Below are 9,992 nucleotides of genomic sequence, written 5' to 3'. Positions count from 1 at the left end.
CAATTTCAGGCTTTAGTATAGCAAAAGTGAGCAATTTTAAGCAAATTTTATATTTGCAAATACTGAATTAGTATGAGGGACATCTGATTAGTAGGAAAATGTTGATTTCATTACAAATATATTTCACAGTCTAATTCAGAGAGCTCCTATAGTGTCCATAATGGGGTTGAAGACTAATAGTGCCCATATCTTAAAATAATGACTAATAATCATAGAGATTTGATGCCTGAGGTGGGAAAATATGCTTTTCTGGAAAGTTAAATATGTCATTAATGTAGTGGGGTGTTCAGAAAAATAATACATTTTGATAAAAACTCTAAAAATGTGTAAGTAAATTGTAGCGGTTTCGTGGAATGACTCAGTAAATGCTCACTGTTCTTAAATCTCTCCCTTATATTGTTACATATTGATATATTGATAAATGTATCCACCTCTAAGAAATAAACTATTGTAATATAATATGTGACCCTGGACCACAAAACCAGTCTTAAGTCGCTGGGGTATATTTGTAGCAATAGCCAAAAATACAGTGTATGGGTCAAAATTATTGATTTTTCTTTTATGTCAAAAATCATTAGGAAATTAAGTAAAGATCATGTTCCATGAAGATTTTTTTGTAAAATTCCTACTATAAATATTTCAAAATTAAATTTTTGATTAGTAATATGCATTGTTAAGAACTTAATTTGGACAACTTTAAAGGTGATTTTCTCAGTATTTAGATTTTTTTGCACCCTCAGATTCCAGATTTTCAAATAGATGTATCTCGGCCAAATATTGTCCTATCCTAACAAACCATATATCAATAGAAAACTTATTTATTGAGCTTTCATATGATGTAAACATCTCCGTTTTGTAAAATTTAACCTTATGACTGGTTTTGTGGTCCAGGGTCACATATATTTATTACTATATTTAGGGTTTTAAAAATCATCTTTCCATCAGATTTATTTGTTTGAAATCTATCACCCATCAACCAGAGCGCTTTAAGCAGTCTTGAGTGTTTTCATTCCCAATCTAAGTGTCCCAGTGTCCAGCTGTGAGGGTCGTGTTTGCCCTGGCATGATTCTCTCCCTCCTTTGTTTTTCACTCACTTGTCCTCAGTGATCTTTGCTCTTGACATCTATGTTGTGTCTGTTCTCTCTGCTGCTCGGGAGCCCATTCCAAACAGAACAGCCAATAAAAGCAGTAAAAGACTGACGACAATAAAGATGATGTTGTGCAGCTCAGAGCACCAGTGTTTGGAGAGACGCTCACCCAATCAGAGGTAAAAACTTGCCATATATCCACACATAAACATCATCCAAACAACAGAGAACACGCACGCACTTCCTATTAATCTAAATGCAGCGCTGAAACACATGCTGCAGACAAAGCGAGCCCGCTGGTTTCACATAAAGCATATTTATTGGAGTTGGCTGGTATGTCATCACACATTTAGAGCGCTGCCAGGATGTGTTACTGTAGTTCATTAAACTCATGTTTCATATTTGCATCCAGGAGTTTCTCTGTTACTCGTTTCCTGACTCACGATCAATGGACCGTAAACAGGCACAAGTCCTAGTTTTAGAGTTTTCTTTGAGTTCATGGCTGTTTCTTGCTAATGTTACATTATTTTCTATATTTGTTATGCATTAAATGTACTATTACAAATTTCACACTTAAGCCATTCCAAACCCATATGATTTTCTTGTTTGCAAGCGACGCCGATAATCTTTTGCATAATGTCAAGGCTGTTCTTTGCCTAACTATTTCGGGCCAACTATTTCTTTCACATTCCTCTTGCAGTATAATTTTTTATTCATTTATTTTAGGAAATTTGTAAGACTTCTGGTTTATTATCCGCTATAGGGAAATAATGAGAAGAATAATAACGTCCAGTAAATGGTAAAACTGTTTGCACTACAAACGTACTCGGTTACTAACGTAACCTCGGTTCTCTCTAGAGAGGGAACGAGTACTGCGTAAGAAGTATCTTACGCTAGGGGAAAATCCTTTTCTGCGAGATATTGAAGCCAAAAATTATCCTTAATTTTGAAATAATGTAAAGCGCGTTGCAGCAGCATACAGACATAGGCGAAACAGCTTGCGCGCCTATTGGCTGCTCTGCGGCAACTGCAGCAGCCTATTAGAGCGAGGCCTGACGCGACGCCAGATCCAATGGGGGCATTTCGCGCCCTTTGCGTCGCTTCGCGCCCTTTTCGTAGCTTCCCGCCTAAAAGGGCGTGGTCTAGACCTATAAATATCGCTCATAGGCAGCTATTATCTGGTTTTTCATCATCAAAGCAACCAGAGCGTGCGCATGCACGGCAAGATACGCAGTACTCGTTCCCTCTCTAGAGAGAACCGAGGTTACGTTAGTAACCGAGTACGTTCTCTTACAAGAGGGAACGAGTACTGCGTAAGAAGTATCTTACGCTAGGGGACCCAGTGTAAAACGCCGTGCATGCTGAGATCTGACACCAAAGACCCAAGGGCGAAAGCCCGGGGTTCATACAGTTCATAATCACCTATGGAACTCACAGGGAGTCCGGGGAAGAGGGAGGGGCAATGCCGCACTCTTCCACATAGTGCAGCGTCACTCAGACGCTAAGTAAACGTACATACAGGGCGGGGTTACGGCCTGAGCTGACGTAAGAATAAGGGTCTTCACACAGTTTGCTCAGACACATCTTGTGCTATCACTTTCACTGTCGACCCTAGAGCTGTGCTCAGTAGACGCAGCATTCCGAGCTGATAACATCAGGTCAGACAACACTGAACATCTAGACTGACAGCAATCTGGCCTGTAAGGCGGGAACCTCCAGGTTGTAAAACCTTATAAATGTAGACGGAGAGGCCCAGCCCGCCACCGTACAAATATCTTGCAAGGCAATCCCACTCGACCACGCCCACGATGAGGCCACGCCCCTCGTGGAATGTGCTCTGACACCTAGCGGGCACTGCATGCCCTTGGAAGCATATGCCAACGCAATAGCATCAACTATCCATCTGGATAAGCTCTGTTTCGACGCGGCCAGTCCCTTGGGACGCCCGTAAAACGAAACAAAAAGCTGCTCTGTCTGTCTAAAAGCAGACGAGCGAGACACGTAAGCTCGTAATGCCCTGACTGGGCATAGGAGGCTCGCGTCCGTTTCCTCATCATTGACCGGTAGGGCTGACAGCGCGATGACCTGTGCCCTAAACGGTGTGTTGAGTGATTTTGGAACGTAACCATGTTTGTGTTTGAGTATGACTTTAGAGTCATTAGGTCCAAATTCCATGCACGTCGCGCTCACAGAGAGTGCGTGCAAATCCCCTATGCGCTTCACTGAAGCGAGAGCCAGCAGAAACACGGTCTTAAGAGACAGGTATTTCAAATCAATAGTCTGCAGAGGCTCGAATGGTCCACCTTTCATGGCCTCTAGTACCACAGAAAGGTCCCATACGGGGACTGTGGGAGGTCTGGGGGGATTTAGTCTTCTAGCTCCCCTCAGGAAGCGAATAACTAAATCGTTCCTTCCTATTGACTGACCTAGCGTTGTGCTCGAGAACGCTGTTATGGCCGCCACATAGACTTTGAGCGTGGACGGGGTTCTGCCCTTGTCCAGCAGCTCTTGTAGAAAGGAAAGCACCTCCATCACACCACAGTTAGTGGGTGACGAGCCGCGAGCTGCGCACCAGCCCGAAAACACTGACCATTTTGAGGAATAGAGCCGTCTCGTAGACGGGGCTCTAGCCTGCGTGATCGTGTTTAATAGTCCTTTAGGGAGTTCATCATATATTCGCTGGTGGCCCAGACATGAAGGGACCACAGCTCTGGGTGAGGATGCCAAATCGAGCCGCTGGCCTGAGAGAGAAGGACTCCTCACTGGTATCGGCCACGGGACAGTGCTCGTCAGCTGCATCAGCGCTGGGAACCAGGGCTGGTTTTCCCAAAACGGCGTTATCAGCAGTATTGAACATCCTTTTTCGCTGACCCTCTCTATCACCTGAGGTAGGAGAGAGACGGGGGGAAAAGCATAGAGATGACGGCGGGGCCATTCGTGGGCCAGCGCGTCTCTGCTTTTTGAGTAAAATTCCAGACAGTGAGCGTTGTTCGGAGACGCAAACAGGTCTACTTCCGCTCTGCCGAATTTCTTCCACAGTAGTTGTACTGTCTGTGGGTGTAGAGACCATTCGCCTGCTGGAACATTGTTCCTGGACAGTCTGTCTGGCCCTATGTTTAGAAGCCCCGGCACATGCGCTGCTTTCAGCGAGCGCAGGTTGCGCTGAGCCCATACCAGGCGGCGTTCTGCAAGTCTGTATAGGTTTTTGGACCTGAGACCGCCCTGGCGATTTATATAGGAAACCACTGACATGTTGTCCGAGCGGACTAATACATGGTTTCCTTTTATTTGGGGACAGAAGCGCATCAGCGCGTTCTGTACTGCCAACATTTCGAGGCAGTTGATATGCAGGAGCTTTTCCCGTTCTGACCACTGGCCAAAAGACGGTCTGCCCTCGAGCAGAGCCCCCCATCCCGAGGTGGACGCGTCCGTAGACACCACTTTTATTCTCGAGGAAGTCCCCAGGCTTACACCTAACTGGTACCAGTCGATTGCTCTCCACGGATTCAGGGCTGTGACACATTACTGATTGACCGTGATACGAAGCCGACCGGGCGCCCACGCTTGACGCGGGACGCGCGCTTTCAGCCAGAACTGCAGTGGGCGCATACATAGCAGACCCAGCTGCAGAACTGATGACGCTGAGGCCATGAGACCCAGCATTTTCTGAAAATTTTATTTATTTTTTTTTTGAGCGGGACAGACGCGCCGCAGCGGAACGAGCCCGCTGTGCGCTGAATGTCTGCTGCGCGCTGTGGTGACAGCCGCGCTATCATTGACAGCGAGTCCAATTCTGTGCCCAGGAAGGAAGTTTTCTGACTGGGGGATAGTGAGCTCTTCGCCCAATTGACTCTGAGACCCAAATTCTCGAGGTGATCGAGTAACATGGTCGTATGCTGTACAAGCACTGAGCGAGACTGCGCTAGAATCAGCCAATCGTCCAAATAGTTCAGTATGCGCACGCCTTTCAGTCTGAGAGGAACGAGCGCTGAGTCCATGCACTTCGTAATGTACGGGGTGCCTGGGACAAACCGAACGGCAGGACTGTGTACTGATATGCCTGGCCCTCGAAGGCGAGTCTCAAAAATCGCCTGTGACGTGACGCTATCTGTATTTGAAAATACGCGTCTTTCAGATCCACTGACACGAACCAGTCTCCTTGGCGAACTTGCGCGAGGATTTTTCTGGTCGTGAGCATCCTGAACCGACGCTTCACCAACGCTTTGTTCAGTTGCCTTAGATCTAATATGGGTCTGTGACCCCCGTCTTTTTTCGGTACCAGGAAATATCTGCTGTACAGCCTCCCTTCGCTTTGAGCTTGAGAAAGGGGCTCTATGACCCCTTTGCTCAATAGTTTCGCCACTTCGGCTCGAAGCAGGTGTGCTGCTTCTGTCTGCATTGTGGTCTCGACGCGCGCTGTATAGCGGCGCGGACGTCGGTGAAACTGTAGCGAATAGCCTCCTTTTATAATGTCCAGCACCCATTTCGAGACCCCTGGAAGCTTTTCCAATGCGTTTGCATGAATAGCTAGAGGCTGAATACGAAGCGCGCTCCGTTCTTTCATTAACGGAGTGGTTTCGGTATGCTGTGGCACCAGAGACGTGCTCGTGACATTCGGGGCGTGGGGCACGCTGATAGCGGGAACTATTATGTCTGTGTGTGTATGTGGTTGTGTGGCAACAGGCACATTTAACACACTGCAAACACCGTTCGCCTGCATACACGTTAGTTTCGTTTGTACAGAAACCTTTTGACGTGCATAATGTGATGTCTGTGGGCACTGTTAAGTGGACACGTTTACCACATGTGAAGCGCAATCGATCTGAGCCGATTTTATGTTCGCAGGGTCTGTATGACAGGTTGTGCTTGTGTGTAGAAATGAGCACTGGAGGAGTGGGCATTTTTGACTACACGTGAAACACCATCGGCCGTGGCCGGGACTCCAGAAAATACACTCTATTGGGGGTTTCTGGGTAGCCGTGAAAACAACCTTTGTGTGCAGGCAAGCGGGCGACAGAACCGGCTTGTTGGCTGCAGCAAACACTGGAACAGTCACATTTAACACACTCCAAACATCGTTCGCTTGCATGGAGCGAATGCACGCTGATTTCATGCAAAACGTGCTCGTGATATTTGAGGCATGGGGCACGCTGATAGCGGGAACTATTATGTCTGTGTGTGGATGTGGCTGTGGGGCAGCGGGCACATTTAACACACTCCAAACAACGTTCGCCTGCGTAGAGCGAATGCACTTTTGGTTTCGTTTTCACAGAAACCGTTTGACGTGCATAATGTGGTGTCTGTGGCCACTGTGAAGCGGGCATATTTACCACGTGTGAAGCGCAATCGATCTGAGTCGATTTTATGTGCGCTGTGCTTGTGTGTAGAGATGAGCACTGCTAGTGGGCATTCTTACACGTGAAACACCATCGGCCGTGGCCGGTTGTGAAGCGCAATCGATCTGTGTCGATTTTATGTGCGCTGTGCTTGTGTGTAGAGATGAGCACTGCTAGTGGGCATTCTTACACGTGAAACACCATCGGCCGTGGCCGGTTGTGAAGCGCAATCGATCTGTGTCGATTTTAAGTGCGCTGTGCTTGTGTGTAGAGATGAGCACTGCAGTGGGCATTCTTACACGTGAAACACCATCGGCCGTGGCCGGTTGTGAAGCGCAATCGATCTGTGTCGATTTTATGTGCGCTGTGCTTGTGTGTAACGTTAGAGATGAGCACTGGTTAGTGGGCATTCTTACGACACATGAAACACCATCGGCCGTGGCCGGGACACCAGACAATACACTTTATTGGGGGTTTATCTGTGTAGCCGTGGGAACGACTTTTGTGTGCAGGCAAACGGGCGACGGAGCCGGTTTGTTGGCTGCAGAAAACACTGGAACAGTCACATTTCCTGGAACTGGACGAGCGAATAACTTTGGTGGGGGTCCGGCAACAGCGGGACTCGTACACCGTCGTTTTCCCAGTTGTGCTAGGACGATTTCGGAGGCTCAGGTTTCAACTCAATCCTGGGCCGCGGGCCGCGTCTGGCGGGGCAGCGGCCAGACGAGAAAAACGTCAGAAAGCGTTAACCACGGGTGCCTCTCAGCAACGGTGAGAGACCATGTTACGCAGCGCTGACGCGGCTAGGCGGCGGCGAAGCAGGTTTGACGTCTGACGGCAAGCTTTAGAGGGGAGGGCCGACTTAGCACGCCGTCCAGCGGAGGGCAGACATAAGTGGGCTGCTATCGCCTCTTCTGAGCAGCATGCGCGTTCCTGCTTTGGCGGGAAATGGAAATCAGAATCAGAAACCTCTTCCTCCTTCATGGCCCCCCTCGTCAGCGGCGTCGATGGAAGCGGTGGCAGACAGCGGCCGCTTTACGTCCGGAACAGAGGCTGACGAGGTCGATGAAGCAGGCGGGCGAACCGGCGAGCTTTGTCGGCTGGGGGAAGTGTCCGGGGCCCGCTGGGCACGGCGCTTTTTACGGCGCTACACCGCGGCGGGCGGGGGAGCAGTCTCAGTGAAGAAGGCAAGGCAAGTCCTCAGAGTCACCATTGGCATCTGCACGAGCCGTATGAAGGCATCTTTAAAAAGACGCTTTGCTCTTTTTAGAGAAACAGTGTGTATTGCAGCGGCGACACACACTGTAGATTATAAAGGATATAGGCGCCGGAAAGCGCAGCAGGAATGCACGGAAGGCGGCGTGGCCAGCAGCTTCAGTGGCTCGTCCCGCTGAGATGCTTGCAGTCAAACGGCGGCTTCTTATCCGGCTCCAGCGATGCGTGTGCTTCGCTTGAAGGATGAAAAATCAGATAATAGCTGCCTATGAGCGATATTTATAGGTCTAGACCACGCCCTTTTAGGCGGGAAGCTACGAAAAGGGCGCGAAGCGACGCAAAGGGCGCGAAATGCCCCCATTGGATCTGGCGTCGCGTCAGGCCTCGCTCTAATAGGCTGCTGCAGTTGCCGCAGAGCAGCCAATAGGCGCGCAAGCTGTTTCGCCTATGTCTGTATGCTGCTGCAACGCGCTTTACATTATTTCAAAATTAAGGATAATTTTTGGCTTCAATATCTCGCAGAAAAGGATTTTCCCCTAGCGTAAGATACTTCTTACGCAGTACTCGTTCCCTCTTGTAAGAGAACCAGTGTGCTTATAATTAAGATAATACATTAAAATAATATGGTAAGACACACCAATTTGCAATAGCAAGGAGCAAAACAATTTGACCGGAAGCCAGACCCATGCATTTGGCAAATGGCCGCACATGCAAAAAACAGCAAATAAATAAATAAAATAAAATAAATAATGAAGTAAAAAATTATAGCAAAAACATAAAGTAGGTACTTGGAAATTTGTATGTTTTTCAGCACAGGACATATATAGAAAATAAAAGAATAATGTAGGCCTATTAACAACATTTCTGTCCATTTCCCTACTTTAAAGGGGTCATTGGATGCCCATTTTCCACAAGTTGATATGATTTTTTAGGGTCTCAATGAAAAGTCTCTAATATATTTTGGTTAAAAATTCTCAGTAGTAGTGTAAAAAAAGCACACTTTTACCTTGTCAAAATCAGCTCTGCAAAATATCATCTCATTTTATTGCATGGGCCCTTTAAATGCAAATGAGCTCTGCTTGTCCCCGCCCCTCTCTGATGTGGGATTATGAGCTGTAATGTTTACTTTAGCCGCAATTAGCTGCATTTATCAGTGAAACTTGCCAACAAGTACATTATTAAGAAAGGCCATTTGCAAAGATGCATAAAAAACCTTTATAACTCACTTCTGCTGTGGGTAAAGCTGCATCACGAATGATTCACACGAACGTAGACGCATATGTAGATCAGGATCGGTGCTTTCCTTTTAAAAACGAAAGTAACATTTAGGGCTGGGCGATAAAACGATAACGATATATATCGCGATAGACAAGAGATCGATATCAATAAAAAATGTGTTCGATAAAACGTTCGATATTTTGTATTCTTTGTCGGCCCGCCCAGCCCCCCTTTAACGTTCAGTTCATAGCGCCTGATCACAATAGAAGTTAAGGTTATCTTTCCTACAGAACGGGTCCATGTTGTTGTATTAAACAAACTAAATAGCCTTATGTTATTTATCTTATTTACACGACAGCATGTGATTTGTCTGTACATGATCGCGCGTTTACAATGTCTCCTCACAGACGGGATCGCGGACTCCATTCATAAAAACGGACTTACTATAGGGCGGAATGCCGCGGAATTCGTCGATTTTTGGAACAATAAATCAAAAGCTGGTCTGTTAATTAATTCAGATCGCGATATTGACTAGTGTCTGTGAAAACTGAAATGCAAAAAGACCGTTTCAATAAGAATTCTGCATGTTCCGTTTGCCTCTATATGTATGAATGGAGGAGACGCGTTTTATTTTCACTACACGCATACTGCACACGTGACGCTCCCGCTAATTTTTGGCCTTTGCATCTCACATGAACAGACAAACTCCAATAAATACATCTCCAAAGCTGCTGTGAGTGTCACTTTTTGTCAATTTTACCGTTTCATTAGTGAAACTAGCAACATTCATACTGTATTACACACTGAAACTTCACGGCAACCTGTCAAAATAAAAGTAAGGTTTAACATGTAACAGAACAATATTAGTCTTGTATTACTTTGTACAGTATAATGTAGGTGTTTATATGTTCACATTTAAATAATTTACATAAAACAATATATATGATAAAAAAATAAAATAAAGAGTCACCACTTAATTGTTGAAAAATACTATTATTATTAAACCTTTTTTTAACTGAATATAATGTTTCTTCTATGTATTAATTTTAACAGTAAAGCTCCGTTTATTTTTATTTTTAAAAATAAATCAGTGATTTTGCTTTCATTTGATTATCAGAAAAATTAAAACAAGAAT

The sequence above is a fragment of the Garra rufa genome, chromosome 11 (genome assembly GCF_049309525.1).
Source record: "Garra rufa chromosome 11, GarRuf1.0, whole genome shotgun sequence".
Lineage (NCBI taxonomy): Eukaryota > Metazoa > Chordata > Actinopteri > Cypriniformes > Cyprinidae > Garra > Garra rufa.
The sequence above is the reverse complement of the archived record's forward strand: the minus strand, read 5'-3'. Positions refer to the sequence as shown.